Source organism: Lucilia cuprina, chromosome 5 (genome assembly GCF_022045245.1).
Source record: "Lucilia cuprina isolate Lc7/37 chromosome 5, ASM2204524v1, whole genome shotgun sequence".
NCBI classification, from domain to species: domain Eukaryota; kingdom Metazoa; phylum Arthropoda; class Insecta; order Diptera; family Calliphoridae; genus Lucilia; species Lucilia cuprina.
The window spans coordinates 17278980-17305466 of NC_060953.1; the positions used below are offsets into that span (position 1 = coordinate 17278980).

The window sequence follows — 26487 nt, forward strand, 5'->3', positions numbered from 1 at the left end:
AATTGTTTATAAAAAGAAAATTTATCGAAAAATTCCTTAGAATAGAGAAATTGAACAAAAATTTTAAAAATAAAAATAATCGAACACATTTGATCTATAAAAAAAACTTGATCTGACATTGATCACTTGATCTAGTAAATGATCTATGTTAAAAGAAAAAATGATATATGTCTAAAAAGCAAGAAGATTTATGAATAATTTATTATAAATTCTCTTAAAAGAATTGAGATTTGCTCCACATATTTTCGTAAAAATCTAGAGTGTATGTATTTTTTAAGTCGACCTTTATTCTCTGCATTTATTTTGCTATTTTTCCTTTCATTCAAAAAGTTATTTTATTTCTTTCCAAGCAAGTGTTTATTTACAAATATTTTATATTTTATAACAATTTTTATTTTCAACAAAAAAAAGTTATTGAATTTTTTATTTATGTGTGAACAAATTTCAAAAAATGTATTGTCTATACAACTAGCAAACAGACAAATAAAAATTCATACAAAATATGTAAACTAAACTGTAAATATTCAGTTAATATTTTTTTATAAAAAATATTTTTTATTCCAAATGTACGAAAAACAACCATAAAAAAAGTTATGCACGTTTAAACGCGGTAAAATGCAGTCGAAAAATATATATATGTTAGCGGCGATTTTAAGCCACCAACCAACTAACCAACCAGCCTTAAAATACAACAAGTCCCCACAACAACAACAACGACTTTATACCCAATATCTTAATGTAGAGATGTTACGTTTTAGATAAAATTGTGTTTTTTTAAAAACTTTTATAAAGCAAACAACAAAAAAATCTATAGTTTGTAATAAAATATGTTGTATTCTTTGTTCATAATTTCTTAGTTTTGTTGTAGTTATTGTACCGTCACTCTAACGATGTCTATAAAGTACATACATATATATGAGTATAATGATGTATTGTTTTGAAAAAAGGGGGTTTCTTAAAAATTAATATTTAGGGTCTTTTTTGAAAAAAGTTTTCATTTCATATTAATATGCATGATGTGTAATTTTGCTTCACAAAATTAATTAAATAAAAGTTGATTAAATTTTTAATTGAAGATTAGCTTTATTGTCTTCAATACAATGAAAAAATTTCGTAAATTTTTAATTAAACAAATATTTTGTATAAGTCTGGAATAATTAATTCCTTGATTAACTATAAAATTTATAAAACGCTTGATATGCTATGGAATAGGGTTCTTTCTATAAATCGACTTTCGAATAATCGAACAATCGACTTTTTGTCCAAAAAAGCCGAAAAGTTAACTTTGAAAATAAAAGTCGAAAAAAGTCGAAAATTCAAAAAAAAAGTAGAAAAAAAGTCGGAAAAAGTCGAAAACAGTCGGAAAAATTCGAAAGTAGTCAAAAATCGTCGAAAATACGAAAAAGTTAAAAATAGTCGAAAAAAGTCGGTAAAAGTAGAAAATAGCCGAAAATAGTCGAAAAAAGTCGGAAAAAGTCGAAAATACGAAAAAAGTTAAAAGTAGTCGAAAAAAGTCGGTAAAAATCGAAAAAAGTAGAAATTTGTCGAAAATATTCGAAAAAAGTCGGAGAAAGCCTAAATCGACTTTTGAATAATCGAACAATCGACTTTTTGTCCAAAAAAGCCGAAAAGTTAACTTTGAAAATAAAAGTCGAAAAAAGTCGAAAATTCAAAGAAAAAAAGTAGCAAAAAGTCGAAAATAGTCGAAAAGTCTAAAATAGTCGAAAACAGTCGGAAAAAGTCGAATTTAGTCAAAAATCGTCGAAAATACGAAAAAGTTAAAAATAGTCGAAAAAAGTCGGTAAAAATAGAAAATAGCCGAAAATAGTCGGAAAAAGTCGAAAATACGAAAAAAGTTAAAAATAGTCGAAAAAAGTCGGTAAAAATCGAAAAAAGTAGAAAATTGTCGAAAATAGTCGAAAAAAGTCGGAGAAAGTCTAAAAAAGTAAAAAATAGTCGAAAAAAGTTGGTAAAAGTCGAAAATAGTTGAAAAAGTCGAAAACAGTCGAAAATAGTCGAAAAAAGTCAAACATTTTTGAAAATCGAAAAAAAGTCGAAAATCGTCGACAAGTCTGAAATGGTCTAAAAGTCGAAAATAGTCAAAAAGTCTGTTATTGCCGAAAATAGTAGAAAATAGTCGAATCGTCGAAAATAGTTTAAAAGTCGGAAAAAGTCAAAAATATCCAGAAAGTCGGAAAAAACGAAAATAGTCGAAAAATGTCGAAAAATCGACTTTGCATAAATGGCAAAAAGTCGAAAAGTCGTATTTTAACTAATTTGCAAAAAGTCGACTTTTCGTTTCAACTATGACCTCGTTCACACTGGGAAAATTTTGTTGAAAAACTTTTGATTTTGGTGTGAGAGAAAGAGATAATTGATATTTCTTTCTCTTTCTCTCACATTCAAAAATCAAACGTTTCCCATAAGAAGTTTCCTAGTGTGAACTAGGTCTATGGAACCACCTCTAGTTTAAGTAATTTCTCATTTTTATTTAGAATAATTTAAGTATTAATACTATAACCCTGAAATACGGCTATTTTGAGTAGATATTCTGAATACTTCTGAAATCACCTAAGCTATGTCCCCAGTTTAGAGAATTCTATTTTAACAATTTCTCTCTTCTGTTTAGAATAATTTCTGATATTTTTAATCAATTTCTCAATTTAAAGACATTTTTTCTATAAATTTTATTTTTATATGAAATTTGCTATTAATTTTGTTTTTATATATCAAACTCGATTATACTTTTAAATAGTCGATACTTTTTACATATCTGTGGAAATTTTCAATCAATTTTCTGTTAATTATAGATTTGAGATTACATTTCTCTTTAACTTTTTTTGCGATCACATTTCTCTAAATCAGTGAAACGCAATGAGCTCTCTTGTACTCTCTCTTTCGAGCGTACGTATGCCTACTGTTGTTAAAAAAAACAAACTGAACCAGTCAGAGATTTAACTCTTTACTCTTTGCCTTTCGTTGCTCTAAATTGTTTGACATTGATCTTCATTGCTTACTGACAATTTTGCGATAAATTTTCTCTTTAAAAGTTTTTCTTTATAAAAAATTAAATTATCTCTTTAAAGATCAATTGCGATCAATTTTCTACTTTTACTAGATTTTTAAGCAATTTTCTTCATAACAAATCGAATTTTCTCTTTAAAGATCAAATGCGATCAATTTTGTCTTTTTACAAAGTTTGCGATCAAATTTATATTTTCACAAAGTTTTTAAACAATTTTCTTTAAAACAAATTGCTATTAGAATTTTTCTCCTTTTTAAAATTAAAACTCAACCGGGTTTTAAAAGAAAAAATTTAAGAACCTCTGCTGAAAATATAAATATATATTTTATTTTGTTTATATTCTTTATTTTGTATATATTTGCCTTTTTTATGTTGTGAAATAAACACATGTACAAGTAAAAATAATAATAATAAAAAAAAAATAACAAAAACCAACATAATAAATTATTTTTTGTTTCTAATATTGTAGTTGTTGTTGTTGTTTTTGTTTTTTTATGTTAAAAATTCTTCTTATTTTTCATACATGTGTATATTTTTGCTACAGCCAATTTCATTGTATATTCTAGCCATAATAATTTATAAACTTATTTTTTAGAACGTCACTTTTTCGTATAATATTTTGCTAACATAAATCATTTAACTTAAAGGTCTGATGTTAGACAGTAGAATAAAAAAAGAGAGGCTTTCAAAAATTTTTAGAATTTTTAAATCTTTTAATGTTTTAAAGTTTCAAAATTGTCATCAAATTAAATGTTCTAATATTTTAGTTGATTATTTTTATTTTTGTCGTTAGCGGCTTTAATTGTAATTAAACATTTAAAGTTGCCAACTGTAGCATCAAATTTCTATATGAGTTACCAACTTGTTATATTAATAAAGCTTGTTTTTTTTTTGTTTTGGTTAAGATTTGGTTTATTATTTCTTAAATTTCTTAAAAATATTTTCAAATTTACTAATTTCTTTTTCTTCTTTTTATTTTAGGTAAGTCTTTTTTCGAGTATAATTTTTTGGATATCGTAAGTAATACATTTCAAATTTAATCTACCGAGAATTTTTTTGAAAACTTTTTTAAAACAAAAGAAATATATTGAAAGTTTATAAATTTTCGAATTTTTTTTCATTATCGTCTAACAAGGTTTTTAAGTCCAATCAAAATTTGAATGTTCGATTTGTAGAAAAACTTTAGGCATGAAATGCGGGTAAGTTCTACTGTGACAAATTGGCTTTAATTAAAGTATAATTAGACCAATTCTAGTTCTTCTTCAATTCTGCTTCAGTTTTAGATCAGTTCTAGTTCAATTCTAGTTCAGTTCAGTTCCTGTCCAGTTCAAGTTCAATTTCAATTCAGTTCTAGTTTAGTTCTAGTTCAGTTCTAGTTAAGTTCTAGTTCAGTTCTAGTTAAGTTCTAGTTCAGTTCTAGTTCAGTTCTAGTTAAGTTCTAGTTCAGTTCTAGTTCAGTTCTAGTTCAGTTCTAGTTCAGTTCTAGTTCAGTTCTAGTTCAGTTCTAGTTCAGTTCTAGTTCAGTTGTAGTTCAGTTCTAGTTCAGTTCTAGTTCAGTTCTAGTTCAGTTCTAGTTCAGTTCTAGTTCAATTCTAGTTCAATTCTACTTGAGTTGTACTTCAGTTCTTCTTTAGTTCTAGTTCTACTCTACTTCAGTTCCCGTTCAGTTCTAGCTCTAGTTCAGATCTAGTTCAGTTCTAGTTCAGTTCTAGTTCAGTTCTAGTTCAGTTCTAGTTCAGTTCTAGTTCAGTTCTAGTTCAGTTCTAGTTCAGTTCTAGTTCAGTTCTAGTTCAGTTCTAGTTCAGTTCTAGTTCAGTTCTAGTTCAGTTCTAGTTCAGTTCTAGTTCAGTTCTAGTTCAGTTCTAGTTCAGTTCTAGTTCAGTTCTAGTTCAGTTCTAGTTCAGTTCTAGTTCAGTTCTAGTTCAGTTCTAGTTCAGTTCTAGTTCAGTTCTAGTTCTATTCTAGTTCAGTTTTAGTTCAGTTCTAGTTCAGTTCTGGGTCAGTTTTAGTTCAGTTCTAGTTCAGTTCTAGTTCAGTTCTAGTTCAGTTCTAGTTCAGTTCTAGTTCAGTTCTAGTTCAGTTCTAGTTCAGTTCTAGTTCAGTTCTAGTTCAGTTCTAGTTCAGTTCTAGTTCAGTTCTAGTTCAGTTCTAGTTCAGTTCTAGTTCAGTTCTAGTTCAGTTCTAGTTCATTTCTAGTTCAGTTCTAGTTCAGTTCTAGTTCAGTTTTAGTTCAGTTCTAGTTCTGTTCTAGTTCAGTTTTAGTTCAGTTCTAGTTCAGTTCTATTCCAGTTCTAGTTCAGTTCTATTTCAGTTCTAGTTCAGTTCTAGTTCAGTTCTAGTTTAGTTCTAGTTCAGTTCTAGTTCACTTCTAGTTCAGTTCTAGTTCACTTCTAGTTCAATTCTAGTTCAATTCTAGTTCATTTCCAGTTCAGTTCTAGATCAGAGATCAAGTTAGTTATCTTGGAAGTGATATTATTTCCTCACTAACACTGAGTACAAATTCTTTGAAATTACGTGCAGGAAATTGAGTTTCTAAATATTGAAAAGGCGCACACAACAAACCAGAAATACAAGCCGAGGCATAATTATCAGCCGTGGCGGGGCAACAATTTTCGGTCGGCGGCGGCTAAATTTTTCACTCAATTTATCTTATTCTTTAGAAATTTGCCTTATAAGCGTTCATTATATTGAACAATTTCTGTATAATAGGCTGTTAGACCTGGTTCACACTACTAAACTTTTTTGGAAAACTTTTGATTTTTGTCTGTGAGAGAAAGAGAAAGAAATATCAACCATCTCCTTCTCCCACGCACAAAATCAAAAGTTTCTCAACAAAAGTTTCCTAGTGTGAACCAGGTGCTAAATAGAAATCTGTCTTTGTGTAAGGTTTTTCCGTAGAAAATAGCTGATGGCGGCGCGGCTTGCAAAATATTTTATTTGTCTCGGGTTGTAACTCTGCAACAGACCCGATAGTGGCTTAGGTGTATTTCTGCGAATTCGATGTAGTATACATCCTCCTATCAACCTAAACTAACATAATAATTCTCTTTTAACAAGGTAGACTTTTAAGGTTGAATTTTATAAAATTTTTTGAAAAACTGATCAAAAAATTTTGATTATAATTAAACAGTTAGTTTCCACGTTTTTTTTTTCGTATTCCAACATGATTTTTCTCTCTTTTTACTTAATTACCACCAACAACTAAATGTCAAAATATAATTAATTGCACTGCATGTTCTTCGACATGTTGTGTTGTGTTTTTTATAGTTTTTTTCTTCAAAATTATTCACATAAATTTTAAAATCAATGTTGGATTTCATGTTTATTGGTGTATTGTAAGAGTCATATGTTACATTTTCAACTGCCAATATTTTACAAAAAAAAACTAATATGTTTTTCTTTTGAATAAAAATTTGCAGAAGAAATATGAAAAAAATTTACTGATCCATTACCAGACTTGTTAAGAAAAACATAAAGAGATAACACGATCATTTAACAAATAAAGTGTTGCCAATTCTTAAGGTTTTTTTTTGTTTGTGTGGTTATAACAGTGCGTGCTCAAATTAAGCCCAGCATGAGTGAGTAATCGATAAAATGGTTGAAGTTGTTTTTTTTTCAATTTTTTGGCACACTCTTGGAGCTTTACGTAGCACAAATTACTTCCTACACAATTTATTGTGATTTCAATTTTAATTTCTACTGGTCATTATTATTTTTTCTTTAAAAATGTTTTTTATTAATGTCTTTTTTTGCAAAAAAAAAAATTAAGAAATATAAATGATTTAACGGTTTTAATTGTTTAACAAATTATAAGCATGAGTAATTTCATCTTTAAAGATTTTATGATTTCAGGGCCTTTTGTTTTTTAACTGTAAGTGTGTTTTTTGTTTATGGCCATCGAAGAGTAAGTGGTAATTTAATAAGAGGGATTTTTATTAAAAAAAAATATTATTTATTATGTGGCCTTAAGAGATTTATAGTTGTATTTAAAAAAAAAAACAAATTTCTGTAAAATTTATTAACTTTCACTTGTGACAGCAGTTAAGTTAACAAGTAAGATCTTTACAAACAGATATTCATTTGTTTTCTTAAATAATCGCAGGGTTGTATTTTCCATTGGGGGTTTAAGTATCAAATGTCATTAAGAATTTTGGAAAGATTCACTATTTAAATTTTGTTTAAACATTTCTTTCATATTATATCTAATATCACACGTTCCTGTTCAAGTAGAACATCATAGGATCAAAATCGTACGAGAAAGAAACAAAGCGAAAAAGACAAATTGGCTCTGGGCACCCAGAAATTGTTAGAAAGTGAACACCTGCCATGTTGGCCTATTTCATGGTGGTATTTTTCAGCCACTGGGTGGTATTCTTGAATGACTCACTACCGTCCTCATTGAGAATTGGCAATTTTCGTACATGACTGTGACGGTCCGTGTACAAGCACTTTTCTCAAGCACTCGAGCTTTTTTAGTATCTATCTTGGCATAGTAGCCCCATTTGGGGAATGACAAGTGTCATGGACAAGCTCAATCAAACTCCGACAAAAGAAAAGGCAATCACTGGTTAAAGCCGATATAAGGGGCGGACCAACATCAGGTTAGAACACCCTATTGTTGCTATAAAGAATTATCTCTCCTTACACATATTCTCATAATCTAAAGACTCAGTCCAGTGTCGAGATGGCTCTTATTTTTTGGGCAACAGCTCCTACAAGTACGTACAGTGATATGTTGAGTAAACATCAACACTCTCAACCATGAAGGAAAATCGCCAATAAATTAAAGATTAAGGTATTTACAACTTCAACAAAGTCTCAACAACTCCTCCGCCCAATTCAACCGTCACTGCTTCTGCCATTCCGACATCTTCACAGATACAACTCAGAATACCTCTCATCCATCAGATAAAAGTAGCCAATGGTACACCAAGACATACCCAATCATTGCTTTATCAGCCCAACTCCAACATTTTATTAATCCAAAAATTTGCTCTCTAATTTGTAGCGCTCCTAGAAACTAAGAGCGGTAATAAAAACCGAATAATTATATTTCACCATTTATCAATTCTCTGCCCAAGCACCCACTTCGAAATAACCTCAATCGACTGAGCAGCCAGGACAAAGTATTGCAGGCAACTGTCTACCCGTAGTACTTCATTATGTGGTATTCTGGCTCGACCCATGTCAAATAATTTCAAGTTAAGGCCGAGGATGTTTTCAGCAGTTTATAGAACCGGCATCTTATTTCCCCGGAGTTGCAATAACACCAAGATGATGCCTATCATCCTAGGTAACATGCTCCCAGGGGACTGGTAGTGTAAAAGATTGTATGAGAGTCATTGTAGCTTTGTTAATGGTAACTTTTGTTTAGGGAGACTCCACTGTGTTATAAGGGTGAGCGTCGTGCAGGCAACTGGTTTCCGTTAGTTTCTCCGGACAGACCACGAATCGAATGACTTCTCCAGTAAAAGCAGCTCGACCTCTCAGGGCATTGCGTCTCACGAAGATAACATGTCTCGCGAGAGAGATCTTTAAGTACAAAAGTACCAATTCGCTGTTGAAATTTCTTAAAAGCAAAATCCCTGTAATTTAACTAACAAAGTTGCCACATTTCTAAGGAAATCTTATGGGCAACACCAATATTATGGCAACTTTGTAAACATTGTTTTAATGTCCAAGACAATGTCGTACAGGAGGCAGGTTTAGGTGTAACTACATAGGTTAGAATTACGGCAGACTATAGGTACTGCTAACAGCCTTACTCTCCGGGTATTGCAATGACAGCAAGACGAGGGCAGCTTACGAAAATAACAAATCCCGGGAGAGATCTTTAAGTATAAATTCTTTCAAATTTTGACCAGAATCCCTACATTCTTCTAACAAAGTTGCCACGTTTCTGTTGAAATCCAATGGGCAACTCCAATATTTTTGTTAAAACTTTATAAATATTATGTAATTGTTTATGTTTTGTCTGCAATAGCTATTTATTTTATAACTATTTTTCATACCTTTTATTATATTTACAAAATTTGTATTTATTTAGCACAAAAAGTTTATTTGTCAAAAAACAGATAAAGAAAAAATCTTTTCGAAAAAGAGAAACTAGAACTTAACAAAGAAATAATATTAAAAAAAAATTTAAAAAAGTAAATAAACAATTGAAGGTTAAAAAATCTTCCAAATAAAAACTTAACTTTAAATGTTTATAAACTTATTTATTAACTATTTATAGATGAGTTTTGCTAAAAACACACACAATAATAGTTTGTGTTTACGAAAATATTTAAACAATTAAAACAATATTCAACTGCTTCTTTTGGGGATTTTTACTGCCTAACGGCTATTTGTAAATAAATAATAAATTTTAACTTAATTATTTCTAAATTGAAAGAAATAAAAAATTTAATTTTGTTTAAAACATTTTAAATTGATTGTCAAAAAGTCGAGGCTGACCAAGTAGCAAATATTTATTTAAAAAAGAATAGCCAATAGTCTTTTTAATTTACATATTAGAGGATTTTCATTAATAATTTTTATTGTTTGTTATAGGATTTCTCTATATTTCAAAAGTTTAATCTTATGATTTATGATTCAGAGAATTGATTTTGATAAAAGTTTTATTTGTTACAAATGAAAAATTATGACAAATTATAAATGAATTTGATGAAATAACAAGGACAGCTGATTTTGAAATGGTTACAATGTTATTAATTAAACAAGGTTTAATTTTAAACTAAGTTTAAGCTAGCTGTCAAAAAAATGTAATTTAATAAACAATGGGAAGATCTAGTTACTTAATAAGTTCTTCTCTTAAAGAGATTCTTTTAAAACTCTTACAAATAATATCATTTAATGATCAATGAAACGTTGTAGATACTAATCAAGACTTTATTTTAAACTGGGTTTAAACTAGCTGTCACATAACGTCATTTAATAATCTATGCGATTATCTAAGTGCTTGATAGGTTATTCTCTTAAAGTGATATTTTTAAAACTCTTGCAAATAATATCATGTAATGATCAAGGAAATGATCTAGATGCTGTTATTAACTAATCAAGGTTTTATTTAAACTTGGTTTAAACTAGCTGTCAGATAATGCCATTTAATAATCCATCAGATGATCTTGGTAATTGATAGGTTCTCTTCTTAAAGAGATATTTTTAAAACTCTAGCAAATAATATCATGTAAAGATCAACAAAACGATCTATGCTGTTTTTAACTAATCAAAGCTTAATTTTAAACTAGCTGTCAGATAATGTCAATTAATAATTAAATGGGTACTTGATAAGTTTTTCTTTTAAAGAGATTTTAATTTTTGCAAATAATACCATTTAATGATCAGTAAAACGATCTTTTTTATAGAGATTATTTTAAACTAAGTTTAAACTAACCTACAACTTTATGTCTAATTAGCAAATCTCTTGTTTCAGTTTATTTCTCTACAAAAGTCTGGCATGCTTTTCTTTAACTTCTTCATTATTCCTCCATAAAACATTCTTGTTTTAATGATCTATTATTTTCTGATAAATAAAATTATTTCCCAAGAAACTACAAAATATGTTGTTGTACTTTTAATATGATCATAATTTATAATGAACAGGAAAGAAAATTAAACAATAGAAAAAACAAGAAACAAATCATCGAATGCGCCAGTCTGTAAAGTACTTATGAAGCTACGATCCGTGTAAAGTTTTACTTCAATAAATAAATAAATAACTTTTAAAAAACACGAAATATTTCTATACAATCCACATGTAAGTAACAACAAACAATTGGACATTCAAGTAAATTCATTTATGTAGCGCCACGGGGTGCTTAAGTAAAGCGGAATATATATACGAGGGTCAGGGGAGAAGTTGTAGCTGGTAGACAGCATGGGACTAACATTAGGAAGTTTCGAAACATTAACTTTAAGTTTTACAAAATGATCCCTTTAATAACACTTAACTATTTCCAAAGAATTAGTCTGAAATTGTTTTTGATTAAAAAACTTCCCGAGAACTAAATGTAGCGATGCTATAGGTGTAGGCTTATAAATATGGAAACCGCAATATAAGCATATGCTGATGGTATTAAGCTCCTTATCCAACGACAAGCCAACACATTGCATTCTAAGGTTCAATGCGGCAGATACGGAGCTATTACTTTTAACTTAATCATTGAATATAGAACTAAACATTGGAACTGAACCTAGACCGCTTTCGAACACAATCGAATTACATCGCTTCCAAATTATTTGGATCTAATTTCAACAAAATGCCTGGTAAATAAATAGAATGTATTCGAGTGTTTGACTATAGTTAACGAGATTCAAAACTCTGAAAATATATTCTCAATAGTATTCAATCCCCTATCCCAACTCGGAAAATAGTTTGACAAATGAATGTCGAGGTGTTGACCTTATTTCATGGAGGTCTTTTCCAACCACTAGGAGAGCTTCTGTGACGGCTCACCACCACCGCATTGTGCTTCTAATACTACTCACTATTTCCGCAGCCACTAAGTGGATCACGAAGAAACCTCAACCAATAGACCAGCTAGGACATAGTACTGCATGCAACTGACCACCCGCTCTACCAGATTATGCAATTCTCTGTTTCAACTCTATGTCAAATCATTCCTTGTAATGTCCGAAAAGTGAAGAGCTTAAAATCCCGCAGACTAGAGGCATTGGTAGCATCTCTTTTCCCCGAGGTTGCAATAACTCCCAGATGAGACCTTTCATCAAGGTAACATGCCCGGAGGTCCAATAGTTTGATGATTCAATATGGGTTCTAGATTATGAAATCTGGAAATAAAACATTTCATATTCTGAATCGTTCTAAAACGAAACCCCAGCCGTGATGTCGACTTAAAGAAACTCTTAAATGCTTTTACAGGAAAGGATATTGAACCTCGGTAAAGCTTCTTACTTACCACTATATAATTGGGCTCAAGTCAGAGGTACTTACGTTCTAGATACTGAAGATTTCTTTAAAGAATAAAAATGTCCGGCCTGTCATGATCTGATTTTATCCGGGACTATTGTATTTACAAGATCATCTAAAGTAGGAAAGATGGGGTCATAAACCTTGATATTATTGGCCGTTTATAGGTATTCTTTAAAACTTTGTATAGCCATACTAACTTATTTTATCGTATGAGATCGTAGAACTATAGCTAATGCAGAAAATGTTTGGTCAAAGAATCAGCATAATGCATTATATGTCTTTGCAACGTTAACCGTTTTTTGATCTTAATATCTCAAGTACTAACACAATGAAAAGATCTTCGAAATTAGAGAGGGGGTAACAGTAATGTTAGGGGAAAATGGATTCCGATTGTTATCGCTTATTCCATTATTTTGGTTTATAATAAAGTTAATGCTTAATTTTTCTCATCTCTGACATCTTAGTTTAAAGCTTAAGTATTGCGTGACCCTATGCTGTACAGCTTAAACTTTTCAGATGACCCTCGTACTAAGCTCATACCATACCCTCATATAACAAGCATATAATATTGAACATTTTGTAAAACATTATTTGAAATTTTTTGAATCTCAATATCTAGAATTGTATAAGAAAGGGAGTAATGAAAAGTCATATGAGTATGAATGAAATGAAACTCATGGCATACTAGAACCATGCCCGGTACAGGGAGAACATAATAGGCAATAGAAAAAGCTAATTAATGATTTGACTTTTTAAAGCTAATTTCCTGTGATTCGATTCCTGTTGACGTTGAAAGCCGATCATTGTTATGAGGATCATATGTGCAGTCAGAGTATTACACTACTAAAACGAGTTGCATTGATTGTGTGTATGTGTGCATTATTATCTCTAAAGTGCGCTTGCGCGTATTGCATTTAAATGTGGATGCAAGTCATAACGCCTTAAGTCTCATTAATAATATTGATGAGATTTTATTTAACGGCACTTGTAGAGAATATTAAACAAATCTTGTAAGAACAGAGAGTAAAGGAAGAGGTGTGCATGGGTGTGTGGGCTACAGGAAAATAAGAAAATCTTTTTTCACTACATAATGAAGATTACCTAAAACGTTTTATTTTAAAGGAAATTTTGAAAAATTATAGTTATTGTTGTACTAATGGGTTCTTGATTCGTTTGTGACGTTTTTTATTGTTGTAATTACATATATATATTTCCTTGATCTAATTTCTATTAAATTACTTTTGTTGTAGAAATGATGTCATTATTTGAATGCATTTTTTTACGATTTAATACCACTGATTGATGCGGGTTTTCAATTATAGAAGCGTTAAATTACCGATTACATGTTTATAATACATATTTATATTTTTTTTATAATGACACCACCGTCGTCTGTCTTGCGAGTCTATCATCATCCACAGACGACACAGACATTTTATCATCATTTTGGGTTTTAAGACTTAAATTGCAGTTTTATTCTTAGTTTTATTTTTTTTCATTTAGGTGTTGTTTCTTACTTGTGTATGTATGTGTGTGTTAATATTCTTAATAGAAACAATTTTACCATAAAATTTGTTTTAATACCTATTAACCCTCAAACGGTCTGGGAAGTTTGTATAATTGAAACACTATTTAGAACATCAGTAAATAGAAACTCTTTTAAACATATTCAAATGCTTCTAACTTTTAAAGCCATTTGGGTTTTCTTTACTTTAGAAGTAATTGAAGATCTCAGATGATCTCTATAAACCTTGACTTTCTTAAAATTTCGGGAAATTTATCCCAAATCATTGTAATATCTTTCGAACTTTAATTTTTAACAAATTTTCTTATGTTTTCCAACTTTAACTCAAACCCTTTTTAAACCCTTTTCATCAGACAAGGGTTAATCAATTCCAGACGTTTTCTATAAACCTCGACTTTCAAAAAATTTGGGAAATTTATTCCAAATCATTGTAATATCTTTCGAGTTTTAATTTTTAACAGATTTTCTTATGTTTCCCAAATTTAACTCAAACCCTTTTCACCAGACTAAGGGTTAAGCAATCTCAGACGATTTCTATAAACCTCGACTTTCATAAAATTTCGTGAAATTTATCCCAAATCATGGTAACATCTTTCGAGCTTTAATTTTTAACAAATTTTCTTATGTTTCCCTACTTTAACTCAAACCCTTTTCACCAGCCTAAGGGTTAAGCAACTGTGTCAGTATGTCTCAGTTTGTCTCTGGCCACCTTATTCTTGTGAAAATTGATACTTAATGTGGTAAGAACATTAAAATACAAAACACAAATGTATTATAAAACCCCATAAATAGTGTTATGATATTAAAAATATTATAATTTTTTTTTATTGTTGTCTAACATTTCATAAGCACTTGTCGCCTTTAAAATTTGAAATACACACAAAAAATTTTAAAATAAATTTAAACAAAAAGACGCACACACTATTGATGATTGTTTGTTTGTATTTCCACATCGTTTTAAAAATATCAATCATAACAATCAATCAATATTTAAATTTTGATTAATTGTCAAAACTATAGATATGTACATAAAGTTTATATGTGGTTTAAATGTTGTTGAAAAGTTCTGAAAAGATGTAATTAGTTTGGCGACCTGTTTTCTTTTTTTGTTTAAGAAATTTGTCAATTAAATTTGTTAAATGTTCTTAATGACATTAAACGTTTCCATTAGCGGTTAGTATATGACATTTCTGAAATGCTCTCATTCAAATATTTCTTTTCGACTTCATTACATATTGAAAATACTTTAGACGGTCGAAATTTAACGCGATATCTTAGAGCCCCAATTGTAACATTCATTCTATAATGCCTTCTTAAGCTTGTGATACTTGAGAAAACTTATCGGTACTTCTAGTTTCTTTAGTGATCTTAGAGTTAATTCTCACCATAAAACAGCCTCCTACATAAAACATTAGATCAGCGAAGGGCAGAGAGTAAAAAACTGGCTCTCCGACTGGTTCCGTTTGTTTTTTATACAAGTGGGAGCATACGTACGCGGAAAAGAAAGAATACGTTTCGCTGCATTAGGTTAGGCTAAGTTATCACAGGTAGCCGTTTCGGCATTACTTGGGTCCATGTTGATCCCTTTGTATTAATACCTGTAAGAGAAGAAAGAGAGGGATAGTGAAAAAGTGGAAAAAGAGACGTTGATAAAGTGAGGACAGCTGTAAGATTTTAAGAAAGAGAGAAGACACCGGGCCATGTTGCCATGGATTAAGCAGTGTGAACATTGAACTCACACACATTTTGTCAGATTAATGCAATCCATGAGATGTTTTAATTGAATATTCGACAAATCAGAAAGTATGTCGATCCAAGCGTCCGATGTCTGGCATCCGCCAGAGCAGGTCACTCACATAGAAGATGAGTAATAGTTTCCTCTTCATCCTCGTTTTGAAAACTTCTACGGTAATCGTTGAACAGAAGACCAAGGCGTCTTCCGCTATATAAGATTCAAAAAATATAAACTTAGGCCGCTAGTTTGGTCGTTGTGCACCAGAGATATAAGACGATGCAAAAGATCGGAGGCGGCGAGGCAATCATTTTAGGTAGGCGGCGGAGGCTTATTGTAGAAAATACCAGCGGCGGCTAAATTGTTGGCTGACTTTAATTTTTTTTGCAGAAATTGACCTTATAAGCGTTTATTATATTGAAAATCTCTATAATGCCTTCTTAAACTTCGAAAGAAGTCGGCGGCGACGGGGATTGCAAAATATTACCGGCGACCAGCAGCCGCCAATTTGAGTCCTTTCGGCATGTATCTCTGTTGTGCACTCCTTTGTTTTCATTATCTATAATCTTTTATTGTGATCTATTAAATAAACTATTACAGTGATCACAATCTCAGTTTTCTATGCTAGTTTCAATCCAAGTTTTCCGATCCGTACTCTTGATCGATATAGCATCTGGAATAACATTGCTCTCCAGATATTTGAAACTAAATTCGTTGTGCATTCCTCCTCTTAGAAAATATTGATGACAACGTTTTTTAAAGTGATCTATGAAATGGAATATAGTCTAATATTTAAAAGCTCAGTTTTCTATTTGTAGTTCCGATCCAAGTTTTCCAATCAATGTTTCTGACAAATCAAATAACTGAAATAATATTGCTTATAAGATATTTGAGTCTAATTTTGTTGTGTATTCCTTTTCTTGGTAGGATATTGATGAGAACGCTTTTAAAAGTGACCTACGAAATGAATTATCGTTCAGAAACTTCAGTTGCAAGTTTTCCGATCAATGGTCCTATCTCATACAACATCACTCTCAACTTATTCTGATTACGATGTAAGCGTAGTAATAACAAAGAAAGTTCCAACATTATAAAGAAAGTTTCAAGCATTACAATGTCCTTTCCTCATGTTCTTTATTACTATAAATCCATTAAGAATACATTTCATTACACTAACCGCGAACTTATTCTTTCTCTCCTGCTTTCGTTGGGATCGCCCTATAGGATTTTATTGGTCCGTTAACTTTATATAGCTCCTATATATGTACAATACATTCTCCTTGTCATTATCGATTATCCAAGTGTTGCTTGTAACTTATTTACATAATGCAGAGCTTATCACGGGAAGGATATTCGCTTATGGCTCTCCTAGAGTCCAGAACAGTCTTCTCTGAGGCTTTCTCTCTCTAGTGGTTCTTTTAACTTTATCAAGCTTCTTTCTTTATATTGCATTCTCTCATTGTAGCCATATAATGCCAAACTTACCAGCGGAAGGCTATTCCTTATTATTTAACCAACCCCAATTGCCTTTCCGCTATCGGAATATATATTTAACTTGATTCTGTGATATGTGTATATTTCGGTTACCGGTGTTCTCAATTTAGTTGCCCAACCCAGATATCTTAGGATCTTACTTTTGTAGAGTGAGGCAAGAGTGAGAAGGTCTCATACAGATTTTTCGATTGCATAACATTGGAGTTGAGAGCCCTAATAGATGCCAGACAACTCATTACGGAAGTTATGTTTGATGTCTAAAGATTTAATATGATAAGTATTTAGATCCAATCTACATTAAGCGAAATTATATCATGGCCAGGTTATGGACATCTAGTCTTAGTCTGTGAAGATCTAATCACATAGAATTTCTTATACTGCAATTAATCAATAACTTTAGAATTTTGAAACTCAATAGATGTGTGAATGTTGAGAGCGTCTCTACATTCAATTGGAACGTATTCACAGTGAACACACAGGATTACGAGCACAATTCTACAAAATTGGTCGTGTGGATTCAGCCGAATGCAGAGCAAGATATAACATCGGATCTAAAATCTGTCACTAAACTGAAAATTTTTGAACGATTACGAATCGAATTCTACAGGAACAAACCCCAATTAATATGGAAATCTACATGTTCTCAACGCTTTTGTAACACTCACAGAATGACAGACTTTAACTAATTTAGAGATCAGAAAGTTTATATTAATCTGAAATTTTCCATTTGCATATTAAAAATTAGAATATTAAAAAATTCCTTTAAATATCTGTTATTAGTTCTTTGCAAATTTTTCCATTTTGGGTGTGTTTGGTTTCAATGTATTTTTTTAATTCTTAGAATTATACACCCCAAAAAAATCTATGGGTATTAGACTATAGTTATGTAAACATGTTATTTTATTATTTATTTATATTTTTTATATTTATTTGTTCAAAACTATTATGCTTAATTAACGCTATTTTGGGTAAACACAATAAAATGGTGTTAAAATTAACAAAAAAGCATATTTTAAAAAAATTAACACATGTCTCAAGGGAATATTTAGAAAACAGCAAAATTGTGGGAAGAAAATAGCAGAAAGGTTGTATGGAAGATTAAAAGTAAGTCTTATATAAGTAGTCTTCTTATTAGTTTAACATTAGCATTTAACAAAAAACGCTACTGTTGTTAACACTTACATTTAACGTCATTTTTCGCCGGAGTATGTTCAGTGTGTTTTAGTGTTAGTTTTCAACTAAAATTTTTATTCAAAATAAACCGTCACTATTTTAGCATTAAGATAACACCCCATTTAAACTAGTTTTTAAGCAAAATATTTATTAACGAATGTTTTTTAATAAATTAAAAATTTAATTAACATAAAACCAAACTAATGTTGATTGCTAATGTTTAATTCGTATAAACATTTTTTTTTTTTTGGAATCAAAATACTAATTTGGCTTAAAATATTTAATGATGTGTTAATCTTCTTAATAATAAATATTATAAACTTAAAAAAGAAGCAAAAATTCCATAAACTATTTATTAATTTAAATTCAAACTAAAACATTATTTATGTTTTTTTTAAAAAAAAGACATTTCAAATTTAAAGAAAAAAAATTAAAAGCAATTTATAAAAATTTGACAAACATATAGAAAGACATAATTTATGGATTTAAAAAGCTTGATAAATACACAAACTAATGTTTTAGATTAAATTTTATAATAAAATAATAATGTCAACTTTAAAATTCACAATTTAAATTAATTTCTTAATTAATTAAAAAAAATCAATATTGTCAATTTCTGCATTATTTTTTCTTTTCGAAAATTAACTCTTCATAACTTCTTTAATTACAAAAATTAAATATTTATATAATAATTTTTCAAATAATTATTTATTCATTATTATCTTGTCTAGTTTCTTAGATTTTTTTTTCTAAAGTTTTTTTTCACTTAATTAATGTTTATTACTGAATTATCACCAACAAAATATTTAACAACTCATAATAATCGTGTCGCTTATGGCATTGAATTCTTGTAATAATACAATTTAATAAAACATATAAAAATTCTATTGTTTGTAAATAAATCTTTAGAAAAATAAAAAAATGGCACTTGTTATTAAATAGTTCAACTAATTTAACCCCCCTTAATCACATGTCATTTATTTTTGAAAAATTAATTCTAAAGAGTGACTTGCCTGCTTATTATTATTTAATAAATTTAAAGTCCATTTGTTTATAAAAGTTTTAAAGATATTTATTTTAAATCAAAAGTTTTTAAAACTAACATTAAGCCAGCTAAATACAATTGCAACTGCTAGCGACAAGCGACTGTTTTTTTTTTTTTTTTTGGTTATTACATTTTATTTAACTAAAATTTGACAAAAAGTCATTGTTACTTTGTTAACCAATATGACAAAGCTGCTTTAAGGCTTAGTTAGTTTTTACGTTCCGTTTCGTGATGGATCAGCTGATACGTGTTTTTCATACAAAAACTTAACGGCAATCATATGGTTAAACTAACGACTTAAACAGGTTTCCGTGTGGCAAAAATGAATCAGTTGATTCATCGCGAAACGTAGAAACTATCTGAACTTTTATATGAGGTTAGATTAAGTTGAAAGTAGGTTGCTTAACAGATACAAAAAGTTCAGAATTTGAGTTTCCTGGACTTAGTTGCTGAAAATTTATTGAAACTGTCTCGAATGATTTTGCATTAACTTCCCCGAGTTGCCTTCTCTTCTTTCGCTGACGATTATTACCATTTGGCCTGGAGTACCATTCTGGAAGAGTACTCAGTTAACAGTTCAATGTGGTCTTGGATTTAAGCTTATCACCTTCCGGCTGATGGAACATTTGTTAGTTAGTTAGTTTAAAAGGAGGATGTACATATGTACATCAAATCCGAAGAAATATACCTAGGCCTCTATCGGGACTGTTGTGGGCTCCTTAACCAGTACCTCACGTGGGAATCGAACCCACCACCTCCGGTCTACCACACTTGAACACTAGCCTACCAAAAGATCCAAATTACAATTTCACTTTTTGCACGGACTTCTGCTTGAAATGTAGAGTTGTATTTAGTAAGACGATTATATATATATTAAAGAATTAAAAAAAGATCTATAAATGAAAGAAGTAATCTCGCAAGATCATATAGCAAGATATGGGTAACATCATCTCCACGAGAAACGACCATGCCTCCAAATATCCACATATCGGTGTTCGGCTGATATCAAAGATGTCTATATCATTCAATTCAGTCGAAAAGGAATTGGTAAAAATCGACCCATAATGATTCAAGGCCAGATCTTACTTTACTAACGCCATCAACTGTAAAAGTTTTCAAATCCTAATTGAAAAACGCTTTGGACATTCGTAGCAAGATATCGCTAACCAGCTCACATAACATTCTCATAGGAAGTCCTTGTCTTCAAATCACTCTTTCAGAATGTCTAGTTTAACATGAGCTGTGTGACACAGATCGAAGTTCTGCTAAAATCAAATTCAATCCAAAAAGAGTTGGTAATCTTTGATCCAGAATGATTTTAAGACAAACAATTTGATGGATGTAAGCTCAACAAGTTAAATGACAACTTTGACAATGGATAGCGGTTAAACTGTCAATGATCTCAAGTCCCAATAGGAACTGTTCTACGAACTAGACCCTTGGCTAGTTTATAAAGTAGTTTCTTAATAGTTCGTGGTATGTCTTTTAATATCTTGACTAGTCTAATGTCTAGTATATGGACTAGTTCATTGACTAGTCTATGTATAAATATTTTTGGATTGGTCCGTATATGGATAAGTCTTTCGACCTGAATATTGTTATTTTATATAGAAGTCTATTAAATATTCTATTAACTAGTCCCTTAACATATATTTTTATAAATTTATAAAATGGTGTCATAACTGACTGGTCCATTGAACAGTATTTGGATGAGTCTTTCGACTATAGTTAGCCCATATAGTAATCTGTTACAAATGTCATAAACTAATCAATTACCTATTCTATGGTTTCGATGGTAATCTAAACTATAGTTTAATCAATAGATTAGACAAAGAAAAGTCTAGTCTTTTTAGTTGAAGTTTTTTTTGTTCGAATGTCGATTAATAAAACCATAATATAGCAGTTTTGTTCCGCTATTAATAAGTACTTAAAAGAAGACAATAGCCATGAATTTTCCATCCCTGGATGATAGAGAATGTTGCCATATCTAAATAAAAATCGATGTAATTAAAAGTGTTGCCCTTTTTTCTTTATTAATTTTCTTTACTTTACTTTGTATGATATATTAATGAAGGACCAAGAATGTCAAGGCCCTTTTCACTATTTTCCATTAAATTATACACTTTCAATTAAGTGGCAAACTAATATTATTCTAAAAACAAAATTATTTAATAAAGATGACATGAAATCCCAAAATTGACCACAATCTCTAGCCAAGACGTGCGTATTCTCAAACATAAAATGTTTCTTATCAAATTTCCAATTACAAATCAACACTACGGCAAACGCTTTTACGTTTCATTTTCTAAATCAGTTTTATGACATAATTTACTTTTTTTATATATAGACCGCATAGTCATAACAATTTTGACTCAATTTAAAACTATTTCATTTCAATTTCCATTTGCGGTTTAACAACATATATTTGACAACGTAATAAATCACATTCATTATTTTATTTTTATTTTTTTTGTTTGTGTGTCTTGCTTGTGTCAAAATAATTTATTTAAATTCTGTTGTTGTTTTCTTTATAAATTGATAAAGTACTTGGTTTTGATTCTTGATTGCGCCATATTAACAATTGTTTTGTTTTTTCTGTCTATATTTTTGACATTTCTTTTGTTTTTCTTTAGTTTACTTTTGTTTTTTTTTTATTTACATATTTATTTTAATTTATTATTTAACATTTTAATTTGTTTTGCTTTATATACTTTGTTTACCTGTGTAAACTTAATGGTTTGATTATTTTGTGATTTATTTGAAAGAATTTTTTTTATTTATTTTTTTAATTATTACATTTCAGTCATTATTGTTAAAGATAAACGTCATGGTGTGAGTTTTATTTTGAATTAATTTTCTTAAGATTACCCTACACATTGTCACTTAGTCATTTTCTAATTTTGTTGTTTCGTTTGGTGTAAAGTCTTTAGGCGCCAGGTTAAAAAAAATGTCGTTAAAAATCTATAATTGTTTAAATGATGACTAATGTCAAATAAGAATTAAACACCTTAAAGTGAAAAATACATAAGAAATTAACTTTTTCCATGGAAGTGTAAGTTATTAATAGTTGGCAACACCTTAAACACTTCCAAGTGAAGTTAACAAACCCTATTGCATAATTAGCAGTTAAAAGTTCTAGATTTTATTATTAGCAGCAACTAAACGTGTGAATTTTTAGAAAAACACAATAACAACCTTTAACCTTAACACTTGGTGTGTAACACTTCATTTGGCTTAAAATAACAAACAAAAATTCAAATGTTAATTTGAATTTTATTTAAATTATTTAAATAAAAATAAACTTAACCACAAACATACTTAACTAGTAGTATTCCAAATTACCAATGTTTTTGCATATTTTTTTTTTAATAAATGTCTATGGCCTCAAACTGTAAAAACATTTTGTTGCATTTGATCGATGGTGCACTGACACTCAACACCATTTGTGGCATATGCAACTAAAACATTAAACATAACTACTGTTACCTACTGGCCTATAGACAAAAAAACTAACAAGAACAACAACAACAACATAAATGCCAAAAATATATAATATGTTTGAACAAAAAAAAATGTTTTTGCCTTAAACCGATCGGCCAACAGACACTTAACACCCAACTTCCAGTACCACATAATAATTTGACAACTGTTTTGCAAAAACAACAACAACAAAAAACGAACTCAAAAAGAAAAAATAATGAATGAATGAAAATTGTAAAATGTGGAAAACAACAACTACAAGAAAACACTCGAAATAAATATTGCGTGGGTTGTCAATTGGTATGATTGAAAGAAATACACAAGAAAAATATACCTAACTTGCAGCCAAATTGTATTTAACTTAGGTAATACTAACTACAGGAGATAGAGTTGCCAGATTTTTTCGATTTTAAATATTTAAAAATCTCTATATAGTTTTCTGATCCAAATAAAACTACTTTAAGGTTAACTTTCATTATCACTAGTTTTAAGTAGTTTCTATATTAGCATCTTATATGAGATCATATGTAAAACCAATAAAGATCTAAATCCTACTAAAGATCTGTAATGACACAGCAGTTCGACCAATAGTCGATTCGATACGAAAATGAAAGTCACTTCCACTAACATCTTACAACCTGATTGGATCTAAACTGATATTTGTCACGAATTTAATCTTTGTAAAAGAGAATAACAAGAGAAGATAGAGATCACTTTAGTTTCGCTGTTGTAGGCGAGACAGTCGTCACTTTACTGTCACCAAGTAAACTAGAGAGTAAACACGTAAAAAAACTTAAGAAAACAAGTTCAATGTCATGTATTAACCCCTTTAGGACCAGCTTTCTAAAAGTCTCTTAGTAATCTGCAAAGTGAAGGAAAGCATAAACTAAAACTTAAAAAAACTTAAGCAGAAAAGTTCCTTGTCATGTATTAACCCCTCCTGGACTAGCTTTCTAAAAGTCTCTTAGTAATCTACAAAGTGTAGGAAAGCTATGTTGTAGGTTAAGCAGCTAGTTCGGGGGATCATTTTTATCCCTTTGCCAGTATAAACTGCTAACGCTGCCTGATTCTTAGATCTGCAAATATCTCTGTACAAGTTGTTTGGATCCTTTACCCTTTAAGTATTTCCACATATTCTCCAGAGCAGACAGATCTTAACCCATACTAACAGTAAAGGATACCGAATGCTTATGTTAGTTATAATCTATTACTTGCATTTTATGGAGATATTTGTAGTTTGTTGCCTCCGGTAGATAAGTGGTTATTGTTTTAGCCTAAAAGATCGGAGATGATGAAGTCAATTCCCACCTGAGCTTCTGATTAAGGAGCACACAGCTGCCCCGATAGACCCCTAGATGCATTTCTACGGATTTATTGATTATACATCCTCTTCTCAAGAAAACTTTGTTGTTATTGTAACAGGTTGGCTGTAACTGTATGTTCTTTCTTTTTGAAAAAACTTTCGGTTGATACAGCTGTTGCTGAGTTGACAATCTTTGGCCGATTGAGAATCGGGTCGTTCCGGAGCGGAAATCTAATTGTCTTGGGAACGCCCAACCAACTATGTAGTTTCCTTCGGTATTGAAAAGGAAATACTAATCTGGACCATTAGGAGAGAGTTTTTTTTTAAATCTAAAAGAAGTTACGGGCTTGGAAATTTTCTCAGAACAGATTGCTCTTCTTCAGAAGGTCTCATGATTGTAACGATTTTCAGGTTGATCTCACGAAACCTTACATCTATCATAACTTTTAATGAGTCTCCAAACAAATGAACAATGTCGAGCTAATATAGGTTTCTGGAGTATTAACGGAAATGAAATTTCAACGGAGGCACAATTGACGCAAATGTCAACCAGTGGAACTGTGGAAAAACGAAAAGTTATGCCTTCGTTTGAGACAAATTAAAGTTTAGTTTGATGATATTTATACCGGCTGAGCACTCAGGACTTCGTGCACAAGTAGATCCATTTGAAAAGGGAAGAATCTAACGAGTACAGAACGTGACGTTTATCACCTTTAATAAAGCTTTTTCGAAACAAGAGTCAATGCTATACTATTATTTAGGAACATTAATTGAAAGATAATTACCCATCAAATGTAAGCGAACAACAGATCCGGTAATCGAGAATTCGTAAGAAAACTGTAACGAGGTCTGCACTGTAGGACCTATTTCCTTTTAAATGTGACTTTCTGAGTTAGATTTATCCCAAAGAGTTTTGTTATACCAGAAGTTTGCACTTCGACATTTTAGAAGATTTCAAGTAACATGGCAACAATGGAAACATGTTTCAAATCTCAATCAATTAAACAGAGAAACTGTACCGGGGTGTATACATTGGGACCTATTCCACCTAATACCAATTTGACTTAGATGTATCCCAAAGAGTTTTGTTATACCAGAAGTTTGCACTTCGACATTTTAGAAAAATTCAACTAATATGGCAACACTGAAAACATATTTAAAATCTCAATGAATTAAACAGCCATTTAAAAAAAGTTTTCTTAAGCAAATGCAATAGTACTCGTACTATAATAGTTTTATTTTAAAACTTTGATATTTTTGTTTGTTTGATTTTTTTGGTAGTTTGTTACATATTGAATGAATGTCTTACTCTCGTATATGTTTAGGCGTTAAAAACGCCCATTTAAAAATGAAGAAAAATTATATTACTTTTCAATTTAAATTGATTTTTTACTATTCACTTTGAGTGGAAATAAAAATGCGTGTGGATTCATATACAATTTTGCACTTTTTTTTCAATAAAAATGTTTTGCTTTTTTTTGATATTTCAAATACATTTCGAACTTAAAATTGTTAGCAAGTGGGTTTTCTTTTAAAAACAAACAGTTGTATTTGTCAAATTTGTTTTTGTTTTGAAGAATAAAAGACTTTTTAGCAGCAGACAACAACAACAACAACAGCAAGAAACAAAATTAAACTGCCCCCATTCAAAAAACCACATTGTGTTAAACGGAAGTGTTGTTTCTGTGTTTTTTATTTCGTATTGATTTATGTGATAAATTTAACACTTTTATTTGCTTATGAGCTGCGTTTCACTGGAAGATTTTTTTTTTTTGGTTCAGTTCTTCCAAAAAATACGAAATAATCGACCTACCTCACACACGCAATATTGCATTTGCTCTGTTACCGATATTATTGCTGTTACCGAGTTGTTGCGGTTGTCTGCTGTGTTGTCGCATATTTAATGGCGGTTTCCGGTGTGTGTCTCATTGTTTGTTGTTGACACACATTAAATAGTGGTTTTATGACTGAATTTTTGCTTTAAAGTCTTTTGCTCTCCCTGTTCAATTGACATGTATTTGCTTTGACATATGTTTTTGTTTTGGTTTGTTTTTTTTAGTGAATTGTTGTTGTTTTACCAATATTAGTTGTTGTTGTTGGTGTTACTGTTATAGTTTTTGATTTCTTTTAAGGCGGCAATAAATCTCTAATACAAATATGGTAATGACCAACATCCATTTAGTTATTTGTTAAGTTGTTGTCTTTGATATCTGTAATCGTATTTGGTAACCAAAGATGACAACTTGTTGTTCAACAAATTGTTTTGTTTTAGAGCATCTCTCTTTCTTAATGAAGACGCAGTAGAAGAAGAAAAAGTAGTTGGCAATTTAGTTTGTTTAATTTAAAAGTTAGTAGGTCAATGTCAATTTTGATGTGATGGAAAAGTAACGAATTAAGTTGGCAAGTGTGGCACAATTTCGTGGGTTTTATAAAGTAATTCGTAGTGGATAGATAGACAGAACCGCAAATTAGACTTGAAACTTGACTATATCTTTGACTACCAATAGCTTAGTATATTCTATTGTCCAGTGTACGGTCAAGTCTACAGTCTAGTCTATAGTCTAGTTTATATATATGGTCTATATATAGTCTAGTCTATAGTCTAGTCTATAGTATAGTCTATAGTCTAGTCTATAGTCTAATCTATAGTCTAGTCTATAGTTTAGACTATAGTCTAGTCTATAGTCTAGTTTGTAGTCTAGTCTATAGTCTAGTTTGTAGTCTAGTCTATAGTCTAGTCTATAGTCTAGTCTATAGTCTAGTCTATAGTCTAGT

The 26487-nt window shown here is 30.3% G+C and overlaps 1 protein-coding gene and 1 long non-coding RNA gene across 5 annotated transcripts in view; one reads left to right on the forward strand and one right to left on the reverse strand.

Moving 5' to 3' along the window:
* Positions 1-26487, forward strand: part of LOC111677108 (protein TANC2) — a 161452-nt gene that overhangs the window by 62492 nt on the left and 72473 nt on the right. The window lies entirely within an intron of this gene.
* LOC124420468 lies at positions 19057-21766 on the reverse strand. Its single transcript, XR_006941234.1, has 3 exons — positions 21650-21766; positions 19618-19756; positions 19057-19543 (listed from the first exon to the last, which is right to left on the reverse strand). It is a non-coding gene; the product is annotated as an uncharacterized LOC124420468 (long non-coding RNA).